Source organism: Diabrotica virgifera, chromosome 5 (genome assembly GCF_917563875.1).
Source record: "Diabrotica virgifera virgifera chromosome 5, PGI_DIABVI_V3a".
Classification (NCBI taxonomy): Eukaryota; Metazoa; Arthropoda; class Insecta; order Coleoptera; family Chrysomelidae; genus Diabrotica; species Diabrotica virgifera.
Genome location: NC_065447.1, coordinates 64,239,097 through 64,255,929, shown reverse-complemented (window position 1 = coordinate 64,255,929; position 16,833 = coordinate 64,239,097). Strand labels below are relative to the sequence as shown.

The 16,833-nt window shown below is 32.6% G+C and overlaps 1 protein-coding gene across 7 annotated transcripts in view; it reads left to right on the top strand.

Annotated features, from left to right (window-relative positions):
- The window catches only part of LOC126884204 (myocardin-related transcription factor B-like), a 454,025-nt gene that overhangs the window by 323,172 nt on the left and 114,020 nt on the right, over positions 1-16,833 (top strand). The window contains exon 1 of one of the 7 annotated variants that reach the window (XM_050650078.1): positions 12,428-12,509. The exons of the other annotated variants lie outside the window; for them this stretch is intronic. The gene's annotated coding sequence lies outside the window, so the exon portion shown is untranslated. Of the gene's footprint in view, positions 1-12,427; positions 12,510-16,833 lie in introns of those variants that run through there. 7 annotated transcript variants of the gene reach the window in all.

Genomic DNA, 16,833 nt, shown 5'->3' with positions numbered 1-16,833 from the left:
TTTCGCGCAACTCTGTGTTTTTCCAATGAAGTTTGGCCTAATTTTCGTAAAGTAGCACTAGTTCCTGCTTTTCAGACAAAACAAAACATAAAATGTTCTACACTATACTTAAGTATGGCGGAGTCAGCTGTCAGTTTTTTAAAAAAAATTTCAGAAACGATTTTTTTTTTCATATTGAAGAAATTTAACTAATGCATTTCTGAACTGTAGATTATAATATTGTATGGCCGTGACACTGACTAGCAACGTTTCTATCTTTTTGGCTTTTATGAAGCCTGTGTGCTTAAGGGGATGGGTACGTATTTTCGGCTGCAATGCTATTCAAATGGGGATTCATTTTTTTCGAATCCTGAGAAAACTAATAAGTATTTTTGAAAAATTTAAACGCAGAATGAAAGATTACGTTATTAGCGAGGGCCGAAAGTCCCTGAGAACTTCTATAATGTTTATTTTAATAAGTTACAGGGGTGAAAAACTAAGAGAAAATTTAGTGTGATTTTTAATTTCAAATATCTCATTCAAAATAAACTTTTTATTTATTCTAAGGGACTCTCTGCCCTCGGTAGTAATTTAGTCTTTCATTCTGCGTTTAAATTTTTCAAAAATATTTATTGGTTTTTTCAGGATTCGAAAAAAATGAACACAATGTCCGTGGTAATATTTTCCAAATCTATCTTTGTCTTACAACGCACTCAGTCGAATAGAATATTGTCAGCATATTGTCAGTCAGACAGTGACAATCAGTGACAATTTTAAATATTTGACATGGCATCGGGAATATTTTAAGTTGTTGATTAAATAATATTGATACCTATATAGTGTATTTGATAAAAATAATTTATTTAAGACGTGAATTTAATAAAAAGTTATTTGTTGTGTATTATTTGTGGAAGATCCAAGCAGATAATACATCAGGATAATATATTCTGTGATCCAAGTATTTTGTTGTTAAAGATGTTCAAAATTGTAAGCGTTCCATAGTAACAATATATTATTAAAAAATCACTTTAACACTTTTCCTCTTTTCTCGATTGAGTATAAGTTTTTGTTGTACATATAAATTATTACAATCACTGAATACATAGTTAGTGAAAAAATTATCACATTTATTAACTGAATTAATAATTTACAATTATACAAATAAAGTTATCCAAGAACATTCAAAAGCCATATCTTTTAAGTTAATGATGACATTTTCAAGTAGAATGGCATTCTAGTAATGTTTACATATCCATACAGAGTGAAATTTACTACACGTAATTTGCCGTGTAAAGACAGAAAAAGTAGGGATAGCCGTAAAATATTTGCGAATTATGTACCGATGGCCTTAATAAATGTCTTGTTATTATGCAAAACCGAAGATTTGACAATTTATCTGCAAGATAGTGTGAAAGGTATAATCATCATTCTCTTTGCCTTATCCCTATGCGGGGTCGGCTTCCCTAATTGCATTTCTCCACACAATTCTATCTTGGATCATATCAATGTTAATCCCCTTTACCAACATGTCCTGCCTTATCGTCTCCCCCCAGGTCTTCTTTGGTCTTCATCTCCTACTCCTTCCAGGAATCTGCACTTCAGCTATTCTTCGTATTGGGTGGTTAACGTCTCGACGTTGAACATGACCAAACCATCTTAACCTATGCTCTCTCATTTTGGCATCAATTGGTGCCACACCTAGACTTCCCCTAATATACTCATTTCTAATTTTATCCTTCTTTGTCACTCCACTCATCCATCTAAGCATTCTCATTTCCGCCACATGCATTCGCTGTTCCTCTTTCTTTTTCACTGCCCAACATTCAGTTCCGTACATCATAGCTGGTCTTATGGCTGTTTTATAGAATTTTCCCTTCAGCTTCATTGGAATTTTTCTGTCACACAACACACCACTCGCTTCTTTCCACTTCATCCATCCAGCCCTAATTCTACTGCATGCATCTCCATCTATTTCTCCATTACTCTGTAATACCGATCCTAGGTACTTAAAACTATTGCTTTTTACAATCATTTCACCATCCAAAGATACCATTTTATTTGTAGTAGCTCCATCTTTAAATGAACATTCCAAATACTCTGTTTTTGTCCTACTAAGTTTTAAACCTTTTTCCTCCAGAGCTTGTCTCCACTGTTCCAGTTTTTGTTCTAAGTCTCTTTCACTATTTCCTACTAACACGACATCATCAGCATACATTAAGCACCATGGAATGTTACCCTGTATTTTCGCTGTTATCTGGTCCAAAACTAATGAGAATAAATACGGACTAAGCACAGAACCTTGATGCAATCCTACTTTCACATGAAATTTATCAGTCTCTCCCACACCTGTCCTAACACTAGTCGTTACTCCCTCATACATATCCCTCACAATCTTTACATATTCACCAGGGACTCCTTTCTTATTGAGTGCCCACCACAGAATCTCTCGAGGAACTCTATCATATGCTTTCTCAAGATCAATGAATACCATATGAGCGTTTGTTTCTTTACTCCTGTATTTTTCCATCAACTGCCTTATAGTGAAAATTGCATCTGTTGTTGATCTACCCTGCATAAAGCCAAATTGATTCTCGGATATTTCGGTCTCTTCACGTATCCGTCTATCAATTACTCTTTCCCATATTTTCATGGTGTGGCTAAGCAGTTTTATAGCCCTGTAGTTTGTACATTGTTGTATATCTCCCTTGTTTTTGTAAACAGGTACCAGTATACTGCTTCTCCATTCGTCTGGCATTTGTCCAACTTCCATAATTCTATTAAATAGACCTGCTAGCCACCTTGTTCCTGTCTCTCCCAATGCTCTCCATACTTCCCCAGGAATATCATCTGGTCCTACCGCTTTTCCTTTCTTTATTTTTTGAAGCGCTTGAGCCACTTCCTCATTGGTTATTTTGGTGACCATTGCTGCTACTGTCTCCGTTGACTCTACAGGCTGTCTGTCAAATTCTTCATTTAATAAGCTGTCAAAGTACTTTCTCCATCTCTTTTTGACATCCCTTTCGTGAACTAGTATTTTATTATTTTCATCTCGGATACATCTAATCTGATTAAAATCTTTTGCTTTCTTTGCTCTCTGTTTGGCTATTTTATATATCTTCGTTTCGCCTTCCCTGGTATCAAGTTGATCGTATAGGTTTGAATACGCTTCTGCTTTAGCTTTTGCTACTGCTACTTTCGCTTCCTTTTTGGCGACCATATAGTTTTGAAGATCTATGTCCGATCTGGTTTCTTGCCACTTTTTATATAATTTTCTCTTCTCTTTTATTTTTCCTTGTACTTCATTTGACCACCACCAAGTCTCTTTATCTTCAAACTTCTTTCCTGACGTTTTCCCAAGTATTTCAATAGCCGTCTCTCTAATAATATTGGCCATTTTTCTCCAAATTGTGTTAGGGCTTCCTTTCATGTTCCAACATATTTTTTCTACTATTCTTTCCCTGAATAGACCTTCCTTCTCATCTTTTAGCATCCACCACTTGATTTTTTGTGGTCCTCTCCGATATTTTTGTTTAGTTTCGCTTTTTACTTCGATGTCCAGAACAAGCAGCTTATGTTGTTGGCTTACTGTCTCACTAACTATTACCTTGCAGTCCTTGCATTCACGTATGTCTTCTTTCCTTATCATGAAGTAGTCTATATGTGAAAGGTATAATATAACACATAATATGAATCGGATACTAATGACACTAGTAGTAGTCCATTCTTTCACGGTTTTTCCTCTAAATCTTAAAGAACCGCTTGGATTTACATGAAATTTGGCATACGTATAGCTTACATGTCAAAGAAAAAAAAGTGATATTGTGCCAATGTGTGCTTTTGCCCTGTGGTGACTTTCACCCCCTTTTGGGGGTGAAAAAATATATGTCCAAAATAAGTCCGGAAATGGATAAACTGACTAATTTTAAGTAACTTTTGTTCTATAGAGCTTTTCGCCAAGTCAACACTTTTTGTATTATTTGCGAGTGAATATGTTCATTTTTCAACAAAATAACCACATTTTTAGACGGTTTTTCGCAAATAACTCAAAAAGTAAGTATTTTGTCGAAAAAAACTTTCTTAACAAAAGTATAGCCTATAAAAAAGTAAAAAAAAATGGTGTACATGTTAGGTCTGTGGATCTCGTAGAACCAGAGTTATAGCCAATGAAAAATAGATTAATATTCACCAAATTTCAAATAGAATATTTCGACGTGAAATATCCAAAAAATTTAGCACTTTTTGGGAAAAACTCATTATAACTTTTTTAAAGTATTTTAAAAAAGCTTTATTTCTGTTTTTACAAAAAGTTTCTAGCATTAAATTTAAGCAAGTTACGCTCAAAATAAAGTTGGTCCCTTTTGTTTTTGCAAAAAAAATGGGGAGACCACCCCCTAACTAGCAACTTAAATGAAATTAATCGTTAGCGCTCCACAAATTATTTTACTTATGTTGTGTTTATATGATCTGTAAGTTTTTTCGATTTAAAGTGCTTATTTTTGAAAAAATTTGGTTTCGAAGTAAAATTTTTAAAAATTTAAATTTTGAAAAATATTTTTTTTTTCAAAATAACTTAAAAATTGTTAGAGATACCAAAAATCTCGAAAAACAAAAAAAGTCAGATTTGCTTTTCTGAATATCATGTATATTTTTGTTTTTCTGTTAGACAACAATTTATTGAGATTTGGTGTTTCTAAATTTGCATACATTCGTGATCAGTGACTCGTTCAACCCCTTTTAACTACAGCCCTTTCAATAATCAGGACTTTGAACCGATCAAACTTACAGATCATATAAACAATATATACACGAGTCAAGAAACTTCTGAAGTCGTAACGATTAAGTTCATTTAAGGTACTAATTAGGGGGTGATTTTCTCGATTTTTTTTACCAAAGCCAAAAGGGACTAACTTTATTTTGAGCGTAACTTGTTTAATTTTGATGCTAGAATTCTTTTTTATAAAACAAAAATGAAGCTTTTTTTAAACACTTTAAATAAGTTGTAATTTTCCCCGAAATGTGCTTCATTTTTGGTTATTTCACGTTAAAGTATCCCATTTGGAATTTGACGAATATGAACCTACTTTTCATTAGCTATAACTCTGCTTCTACTAAGTGTAGAGACGTGATATATACACCATTTTTTTAAATATTTTATAGGATATATTTTTTCTAAGAATGTGTTTTCGACAAAATACTTACTATTTGAGTTATTTGCAAAAAACCGTCTAAAAGCGTGGTTATTTTGTTGAAAAAATGAACATATTCACTGCCAAATAACTCGAAAAGTATTGACTTAGTGAAAAAACTCTATAGAACAAAAGTTACTTAAAATTAGCCAGTTTATTCATTTCCTGACTTTCTTTGGACGAATATTTTTTCACCCCCAAGAGGGGGTGAAAACCACCACCAGGGCAAAAGCACATATCGGCACAATATCACTTTTTTTCTTTGACTTGTTAGCTATATGTATGCCAAATTTCATGTCAATCCAAGCGGTTCTTTAAAATTTAGAGGTTTTGCAATATTTTACCGTTAAAGAACGGACTATAGATAATTGATGTAAAAAATTTAATTACATGCTGAAAACCAAAAATTGTAATAGTTCTTCTGTTAAAATATTCTTCTAGATTTGCTCAAAATCTTTTCATTCTCCGTGTACCATACTTCTTTTTAACGTGGATTCGTCTGCTTCATTTCTCAAGGATTTTCTAGGTCAGTCTCTCTTCCTTCTAACTATAGTGTTCCCTTCTGTTCTTATCTAACTGCTGTCATTTGCTGTGCTTATACGTCCGTACCAGTTCAATTTTTCCTCTTCGTTATAGGTATTCCTCTATCTAGCAATTTCTAATAATCTTCTTTGACTAATTTTCTCATTCGTTTTTCAGTCCACTCTTGGTACTCGACAGTATCTTCGACGATACTATATCTCTATTGCTTCTAGCTTAGTGCTGTTTCATTAGTTGATTATCCATTTTTTTGTCACCCTATGTCAGAAGACTGCACTACTGTAATGTTTTTAATACCTCTTTTTATGACTTCAATCTCAGGTCTTTATTGCACCAACTAGAGTTAAATTGCTGTCCCTGTGCTTTTTAGCCTTTGTTTAATTTCTCCTTCAGTTGACTCTTTTGCGTGAGAAGCTGGAGAAGATCGGCGAGGTAGTGGCAAGAATAGAAGCACAGTTTGGAGGAGGCCAAAGCTCGATGTGGGCTGTAGCGTATTGAGATAGGGAGATAGAAGATAGAGAGATAGAGAGATATAGAGAGACAGAGAGAAAGAGAGAGAGACCATTTTTACCATAAATTTTACCAAAGTTTCCATCTTGAGTCATGCCAATATTAATAGGTATGTCTAAATTAATAAATCGATAGACATCTCTTGTCTCAGTCATCTTCCATCATATTTCCTTCTCATATTTCCTTCTGTAACCTGTAACTTCTTTTCATAAATATATAATAATATAAGCTCCATTCTTCTTTCTTTTTTTCTTGCTCAATATTCAGTATCCTATTCGTTGTTATGTAAGTTTTATAGAATTTTTCAGTTTCATTGGAAACTTTCTGTCTTATAACACTTCTTTCATTATCTTCTATGTATTCTAAAAAAGAACACACCTACCGCCTAAATATTTCGTGTTGGTATCATGTGACGTCGGCTATGACGCGGATGACGTGCAACGGTAAGTATATTAGACGGAGTATAGTTGTAAAACAACGTTGTCAAAGGAAAATACAAAAGAAAAAAGAAGATTTCTTTAAAAGAAGCACTCTAAACATGTTAATTTTCCTTATAGTCCGTTCTTTAACGGTAAAATATTGCAAAACCTCTAAATTTTAAAGAACCACTTGGATTGACATGAAATTTGGCATACACATAGCTAACAAGTCAAAGAAAAAAAGTGATATTGTGCCGATATGTGCTTTTGCCGTGGGGGTGGTTTTCACCCCCTCTTGGGGTGAACAAATATTCGTCCAAAGAAAGTCAGGAAATGGATAAACTGGCTAATTTTAAGTAACTTTTGTTCTATAGAGTTTTCTCACTAAGTCAATACTTTTCGAGTTATTTGGCAGTGAATATGTTCATTTTTTCAACAAAATAACCACGCTTTTAGACGGTTTTTCGCAAATAACTCAAATAGTAAGTATTTTGTCGAAAAAACATTCTTAACAAAAATATAGCCTGTAAAAAATTTAAAAAAATGGTGTATACATCACGTCTCTACACCTAGTAGAAGCAGAGTTATAGCTAATGAAAAATAGGTTCATATTCGTCAAATTCCAAATGGAATACTTTAACGTGAAATAACCAAAAATGAAGCACATTTCGGGGAAAACTCATTACAACTTATTTAAAGTGTTTAAAAAAAGCTTTATTTTTGTTTTATAAAAAAAATTTCTAGCATCAAAATTAAACAAGTTACACTCAAAATAAAGTTAGTCCCTTTTGGGTTTTGGTAAAAAAATCGAGAAAATCACCCCCTAATTAGTATCTTAAATGAACTTAATCGTTCACAAGTTTCTTGACTCGTGTATATATTGTTTATATGATCTGTAAGTTTCATCGCTTCAAAGTCCTTACTATTGAAAGGGCTGTAGTTAAAAGGGGTTGAACGAGTCACTGATCACGAATGTATGCAAATTTAGAAACACCAAATCTTAATCAATTTTTGTCTAACAGAAAAACAAAAAAATACATCATATTCAGAAAAGCAAATCTGACTTTTTTGTTTTTCGTGATTTTTGGTATCTCTAACAATTTTTAAGTTATTTCGAAAAAATTTTACTTTGAAACCAATTTTTTTCAAAAATAAGCACTTTGAATCGATGAAACTTACAGATCATATAAACACAACATAAGTAAAATAATTTGTGGAGCGGTAACGATTAATTTCATTTAAGTTGCTAATTAGGGGTTGGTCTTCCAAATTTTTTTTTGCAAAAACAAAAGGGACCAACTTTATTTTGAGCGTAACTTGCTTAAATTTAATGCTAGAAACTTTTTGTAAAAACAGAAATAAAGCTTTTTTAAACACTTTAAAAAAGTGCTTTTTTCCCTAAAGTTTATGTTTTCCCTAAAAAGTGCTTAATTTTTTCGATATTTCACGTCGAAATATTTTATTTGAGATTTGGTGAATATGAATCTATTTTTCATTGGCTATAACTCTAGTTTTACGAGATCCAGAGACCTAACGCGTACACCATTTTTTTTACTTTTTTATAGTCTATATTTTTGCTAAGAACGTTTTTTTCGACAAAATACTTACTTTTTGAGTTATTTGCGAAAAACCTTCTAAAAATGTGGTTATTTTGTTGAAAAATGAACATATTCACTCGCAAATAACTCGAAAAGTGTTGACTTATCGAAAAAGCTCTATATAACAATAGTTACTTAAAATTAGTTAGTTTACCCATTTCCGGATTTATTTTGGACATATATTTTTTCACCCCCAAGAGGGGGTGAAAGTCACCCCCAGGGCAAAAGCACACATCGGCACAATATCACTTTTTTTCTTTGACATGTAAGCTATACGCATGCCAAATTTCATGTCAATCCAAGCGGTTCTTTAAAATTTAGAGGAAAAACCGTGAAAGAATGGACTATTAATTTTATTGAAGTTTTCAAATTTACTTTTTATTGAGGAAATTATTGAATTTGTCAGCCAGAAGATGTTTCGGTTAAAAAGGTTTCGGTTGACGGAGGTTTTACTGAATTTTTCACAATAATTTCACCATTCAAAGTTGTCATCCTATTTGTACTAGTAACTATTAAGATTTTTAAACCTTTCTCTTTAAGATATTGTTTTTAGAGTCCATTCTCTTTTCTAATTATTTTTCCAATATTTTTTTTAGTTTTTTTTCATTACCACTATATTTTTCTTCATAATATGAAACGATTCAATTTTAAATACTATTATTCGTCAGTACCTACATACATACTTATCAATATTTTTGTTTTTTTTTAAATTTTTTATACTTGATTTTCAATTTTCAATACAGATCTAGAGAATGCTTTTTTGACTTGTAAGATTTAGCAAATTGTATATTTTGTAATATAATTAATATAAAGTATTCTGATGCCAACCCTGTCAACGATGTTTTTGCAATACGTGTCAACATACAAAGAAAACGCATTAATGGCCTAACAATCTCTACCCAAGAATTCGGCCAGCATTAAACTTCATCTTACGTTAATTTGTCAACACTGCCTGTTCAACGCAAACATGTTATACTCTGTTTCGTAACAATTTTAATCACAATGTATTATACTTATACGCTTGTGGTATCTTACTATTACACCAGTAAAATAAACAAAAAAAGATTTTGTTCGGGACTGTGTCAAATTCAGATATTGTCTGATTTTTTTTACTTATTATAGGCCTGTAAGCTTATAATAAGTATTATAGGCCTGTAAGCACGTAAAAGCCAAATGAAATAAATTCATTTTTTCATGAATGGGCGATTTATCAGAGTATCAGACGAGAAGACGAGAGAGTATCAGACGGGCTTCCGACGGGGAAGATCCACACTGGATCAAATATTTACAGTCAAAGAGATCTTTAGCAAATCATGGGAACACGACATTGATGTCCACAACGTGTTTGTAGACTTCAAACAGGCATACAACTCAGTCAAAAAAGGAACAAACTCTACAATATATTGGCTGAATTGGCAATACCACACAAGCTAATTAGACTCATTAAAGTCACAATGGATGAAACTGAGGCATGTGTACGTATTCAAAACCACTGGACAGACTTTTTCAATATTTCGCAGGGACTAAAGCAGGGAGATGGGCTGGCCCCAACTTTGTTTAACCTGGCACTGGAGTATGCGGTTAGGCAAATGCAAACTGGACGAGGAAAGCTACTGACCAACCTAACGGTTCAACTGGCCGCTTATGCCGATGATATTAATATTATGAGTAGAACATCAATAGGAGCACAGGAAACATACGCAGAGTTAAAAACGCAAACAAAAAGGCTAGGTCTGGAAGTTAACACATAAAAAACAAAAATAATGATACAGACGTGAAGAAATATAGTCCCACAAAACATTATACATCAAGATGACATTGAAACGGTTGGAAAGTTTACTAACCTGGGAGTAGAACTATATGCCGACGGATCAGAAGATGGAGAAATACGAAAGAGAATAACGCAGGCAAACAGAGCTTATTTTGCCGTCTCCCATATTTCGGTCTAAAAATGTCCACCGAAATACGAAGATGAGAATCTATAAAACCTTAATTTCGACCAATAGCATGCTATGGCAGTGAAGCATGGGTCCTGAAAGAAACATCCAAAAACAAACTCGACACATTCGAAAGGAAAGTACTGACGATAATACTAGGACCTGTGAGGGAAAACGGAATCTTCAGAAGTCGATACAACAACGAGATTTATCAACTTTATAAGGAAACACCCCTGTCAGACTTCATTAGAATACAAAGACTGCAATGGGCCGGACATGTGATAAGAATGGGAGAGGATAGGCTACCAAAAAGAACACTGAATGCTAGAATGCAGGGAAAGAGACCGGTTGGAAAGCCAAGAAAGCGCTGGGAAGACACAGTAAACAGCGACGCACAAGCCCTTTTAGGAGTCCGTGTATGGAGAAGAACAGCCACAGACAAGCAAGGGTGGAAGCAAAAAATAAAGGAGGCCAAAGCTCAATTTGGGCTGTAGTGCCGTAGAAGAAGAAGACATTAATTGACACAAAAAGAGGAATGTATGTCCGAAAACAGAAAAAAATGTTTTTTTATTGTTTAGCTTAATGCCTCGACCACTATGTCCATTGGCATGGTACAGTGGATTTTTCCAATCAGGTACCTAGTGTAGTGTGTGTGTTGAGTAAGTGTCTTGTTACTTAGCAAAGTCGACGTCTCATAAGGATAGAAAATATTTTCATATATAAAATTTTCATATTGAAAAATTCTCTACCCAGGTGAAATTCTAACTCACGACCTTTGGGTCCAAAGGTAGGCGCTCTTACCACCGAGCCGCAGAGGGGGTAAAAAATGTTTATTTTACAAACATTGTTTTTCGCTTAAATTAAATGTTCAAGCAGCCAAGATTCAGGTGGGTGGCTGCATTATTTTAAACAATATTTATTTATCAAATATACATTTTTCCTGTTTTCTGACAGCAGTAAAATTTATTTTGAACTAAATAAATTCCATACATTCTTCTTTTTGTTTCAATTAATTCAATTAAAAATTTTTTGGACAGCCTGTATAAATAATTATTTTACTGTTTATATTACTGAATAGAGAATTGAATAACCTTTCAAATGAGCTAGCACACGACCCCTAATTTTATTTTTTAAAATCATCGATTACGCCATCGCGCCCAGATGGATGACGTCACTAGTATGATACACAGTGATGAGCGCGTTAATAACCAGCAAAATAACGCAAAAGACGGAAAACATGATACATTGTGAAGTAAAAAGAGATGAATCTAGTAGAGGTGGAAATTATCGATATAAACGTATAAAAACATTACATTACATGGTTTCCCACCTTAGACGTATCGGAGGATACAGCTGTCACTGTCACAGGAGAATTTTATAAAATACACCTTTCACAGACGTCTAAAGGTGAGAAACTATGTATAGTAATGTTAATTTATACGTTTATATCGATAATTTCAACCTCTACTATATAGTTTGATCTCTTTTTATTTCATAATATTATGTTTTCATCTTTTGCGTTATTTTGCTGGTTATTAGCGCGCTCATCACTGTATATGCAAAAAAATCATAATTTAAAAATAAAAATCGACTTGCTTCAGAATTTATTTTTAAAATCCCCCATTTGCGAAAAAATGAATTTATTTCAAACTTTACGTGCTCACTGTATAAAGAAAACCTGTATGCTTTTTGCAACAATTCTGGCGACTTTTTTTCATTATTAACAATTTAGTGTAAAAAATGCTTTTTTCGCTTTTTTGCTTTTGACTTATTGTAAAGATCAACCTGGATTTTTGTTATCGTGGCCAAATTTAAGTAGTCCTTAATATAGCAAAACCCAAAAATATACAGGGTGTTCCATTTGAAATAAGAAAGTTCAGTAGATTTCCAGAAAAACGGAAGATCTGACAACAATGTAATTATGACTATAATATCGGCCGCGTTAGAAGGCCCTTACCCATCAAACTCTATAATAACCGTCCAAGCCGTTTCCGAGATAATTGAGGGTTTCCATACATAAAACTCACTCTGTATTATAAACCATTTAACATCTGAATTAAATAATATTGTAGGAAAACCTGATTTAATCGTTTACTATGTATGTAGTTGTTCGCGAAAATATACGGTACACCTCAAATAAAGCTTGATAGAAATTTTGCAATGTATTATATTTTGTTTATTCTAATCTAATCTTATCTACTCTATAATGTCTGAATTTGACCTGATCTACCTAAAATCTTGTAATGTAACTTGGATTCCTTCAGTAATCGACTTGAATAATTGTAAAACTGATCAACAAAAATAGTCGGTAGTTTAGTGAGGGGTATTCCTGATCTACAGGTCTGTACTGATCCTATTTATGTTTCTAACAAGTTTGTAAGCCATTTTATTGTAAATAGAAAGAAAAACTAGGAAATTTTTTATTAAATTGATAATAGTTTTCTTCCTGAATATGAGTGCCACGTAGTTGAGGTTGTGAAGTTGTAAGAAAAGTGTTTCTGATTCGGTTTCCGTGCGAATTCCTGTTCAGAAATGTCCCCTTTAAACAAATCTGAAAGACGCCGAGCAAAATTTTTGGGCAGAAATTTTTTAAACAATTTTTTTTTAAGTAAATTCTAAAAAACATCATTTTGCCCCGGAAAACAAAAAGGTCTCTTACCATTTCTCTCAAAAGTTGATAGTTTTGGAGTTATAAACGATTTAAAATCTGAAAAATGCAAAAAAAATCGCAAATAAATAGATGATACGTGTTTTGTATACCCGTGTTGAGCTGCCCCCCCCCCACTTGCAAAAATCAAAAAACAAATAGCCCTGATTTATGAGCTATTTATGAGCTCTCATATTCCGCAAACTAAAAATTTTGGGCTCGTTCCACTGAGCAGGAATTTAATACTTTAGTGAGTCAGCCCCCCCCCCACTACTTAAAAATAGGAATATTGAATCGGTTTTTGCGGCAGAATTACGAGCTATTTATGAGCTCTTGGAATTTATAGTTTTGATTTTTGAGCTCATCCCCTTCACCCTCAAACAACCCTTTAATTGATTTAACTTAAGAGAAAAATGCTGAGAAAACTTAAAATATATCGTATTGCGGATATAATTCCTATAGCTTATATACTCTAAGAATAAACTATTAAATCACGTGCATTTCGTTTATTAAGCTACAACCCCTTCGCAAGAAAACCACCCTATCTTCCCGGCTTAAGAGAAAGTTGTACTTAAAATGCATTAAACTAATCATTTGGCGACTACATATCATTTAATAATTTATAAGCTTCCAAATTACGCGCATTTAGATCAGTAAATTGCAATTTATTTTGTATAGTGCAGTCACTGAAAGTAAAAATCAACGATTACCTTCAATTTCGGTGAACCTTCATCGATTTTCACGAAAATTGGTCAGTGGTTAGAGGATACGTCAAGAAACAAAGGTGACATGGTACCACCTTGCGCCTTTACCCTGAGGGTGGATACCGCCCCTTCTCGGGGGTGAAAATTATTTTATAAAAAATAACTGCACAAATCAATAAAAGAACAAATTAAAAGCAAAATTTATTATATAAAGTTAATAAAATAAGTCAATACTTTTTAAGTTATTAAACATCAAAAATTTTAATTAGGTATTCATGAAAAAAATGCATGTTTTGAAGCGGTTTTTCGTAAATCACTGAAAAACTGTAAGTTTTTACAAAAAAGTTAATAGTAGTTTAATTCGTATAGCTTATATTCTAAGAATAAACTCTTAAATCACGCGCCTTTCGATTATAGAACTACAACCCCTTCGCAAGAAAAGTGCACTCACTGAAGGTAAAAATCAACTATGACCTTCGATTTCGGTAAATCTCCATTCATTTTCACGAATTGACAATAACAACTTGGGGTTTTAGCCTGGGGTATATGTCACCCCTTCTCGGGGGTGAAATTACTTTATTAAAAATAACCCTACAAATCGAGAGAGGGACAAATTGTAAGCAAAATTTGTTATATGATGTGATTAAAATAAATCAATACTTTTTGAGTTATTAAAGATCAAATATTTTAATATTTTTGTGAAAGAAAATGCATGCTTTAAAGCGATTTTTCATAAATAACTCAAAAACTGTAAGTTTTTACAAAAAAGTTTTTATCACGAAAATTGAAGCTAATAAAAAATATAATAAATTGCTTACTTGAAAAACCCTTTAAGTTTAATTTAAAGTAAGTTATTGGTAATTAAATGTATATTTTTTTCTGCGACTGTTCAAATCTAAGGATTCAAGTTTAAATAAAGGGAAAGAGATGCATTTTATAACACTTAGGTACTAAATACTTGTTAAAGTACTTAAAAATACCTATCAAAAATGAGCTCCAAAAAAAGTTAATAGCATCAAAATCCGCTCACCAATTTTCGTGAAAATGAATTGAGATTTACCGAAATCGAATCTCATAGTTGATTTTTACCTTCAGTGACTGCACTATAGAAAGAAAATGGCAATTCAATAATTGAGATGCGTATATTTTGCGAGCCCATAAATTATTAAACGATATCTAGTCGCCAAATAATTAATTTAAATTATTTTAAGTACAACTCTCTCTTAAGCCGGGAATATGGGATGGTTTTCTTGCTAAGGGGTTGTAGCACAGTAATCGAAAGGCGCGTGATTTAAGAGTTTATTCTTAGAATATAAGCTATACGAATTAAACTACTATTAACTTTTTTGTAAAAGTTTACAGTTTTTCAGTGATTTACGAAAAACCGCTTCAAAACATGCATTTTTTTCACGAATATTTAAAATTTTTGATTTTTAATAACTTAAAAAGTATTGACTTATTTTAATAACTTTATATAATAAATTTTGCTTATAATTTGTTCTTTTATAGATTTGTGCAGTTATTTTTTATAAAATAATTTTCACCCCCGAGAAGGGGAGGTATCCACCTTCAAGGTAAAGGCGCAAGGTGGTACCGTGTCACCTTTGTTTCTTGAGGTATCCTCTAACCACTGACCAATTTTCGTGAAAGTCGATGAAGGTTCAGCGAAATTGAAGGTAATCGTTGATTTTTACTTTCAGTGACTGCACTATACAAAATAAATTGCAATTTACTGATCTAAATGCGCGTAATTTGGAAGCTTATAAATTATTAAATGATATGTAGTCGCCAAATAATTAATTTAATACATTTTAAGTACAACTTTCTCTTAAGAGGATCGGTACGTATTTTCGGCTGCAATGCAATTCAAATGGGGATTCATTTTTTTCGAATCCTGAGAAAACTAATAAGTATTTTTGAAAAATTTAAACGCAGAATGAAAGATCACGTTATTAGCGAGGGCCTAAAGTCCCTGAGAACTTCTATAATGTTTATTTTAATAAGTTACAGGGGTGAAAAACTAAGAGAAAATTTAGTGTGGTTTTTAATTTCAAATATATCATTCAAAATAAACTTTTTAATTATTCTAAGGGACTTTCGGCCCTCGCTAATAATTTAGTCTTTCATTCTGCGTTTAAATTTTTCAAAAATATTTATTGGTTTTTTCAGGATTCGAAAAAAATAAACACAATGCCGTGGTAATATTTTCCAAATTTATCTTTGTCTTACAACGCACTCAGCCGAATATAATATTGTCAGCATATATTGTCAGTCAGACACTGACAATCAGTGACAATTTTAAATATTTGACATTTCATCGGGAATATGTTGAGTTATTTATTAAATATTATTGAAATGTAGTGTATTTGATAAATAATTGATTTAAGACGTAAACTTAATAAAAAGTTATTTATTGTGTATTATTTGTGGAAGATCCAAGCAGAGAATACATCAGGATAATATATTCTGTGATCCAAGTATTTTGTTGTTAAAGGTTCAAAATTGTAAGCGTTCCATAACAATATATTATTAAAAAATCACTTTAACACTTTTCCTCTTTTCTCGATTGAGTATTAGTCTTTGTTGTACAAATAAATTATTACAATTACTGAATACATAGTTAGTGAAAAAATTATCACATTTATTAACTGAATTAATAATTTCCAATTATAAAAATAACAGTTATCCAAGAACATTCAAAACCCATCTCTTGAAATTAATAATGACATTTTCAAGTAGAATGACATTCTAGTAATGTTTACATATCCATACAAGTGTGAATTTTACTACGCGTAATTTGCCGTGTAAAGACAGAAAAAGTAGGGATACACGAAAATATTTGCGAATTATATACCCATAGCCTTAAGCCGGGAAGATAGGGTGGTTTTCTTGCGAAGGGGTTGTAGCTTAATAATCGAAATGCACGTGATTTAATAGTTTATTCTTAGAGTATATAAGCTATAGGAATTATATCCGCAATACGATATATTTTAAGTTTTCTCAGCATTTTTCTCTTAAGTTAAATCAATTAAAGGGTTGTTTTGGGGGTGAAGGGGATGAGCTCAAAAATCGAAACTATATAATTTCAAGAGCTCATAAATAGCTCGTAATTCTGCCGCAAAAACCGGATTCAATATTCCTATTTTTAAGTAGTGGGGGGGGGGCCCCCCACTAAAGTATTAAATTCCTGCACAGTGGAACGAGCTCAAAATTTTTAAGTTTGCGGAATATGAGAGCTCATAAATAGCTCATAAATCAGGGCTATTTGTTTTTTAATTTTTGCAAGTGGGGGGGGGGGCAGCTCAATACGGGT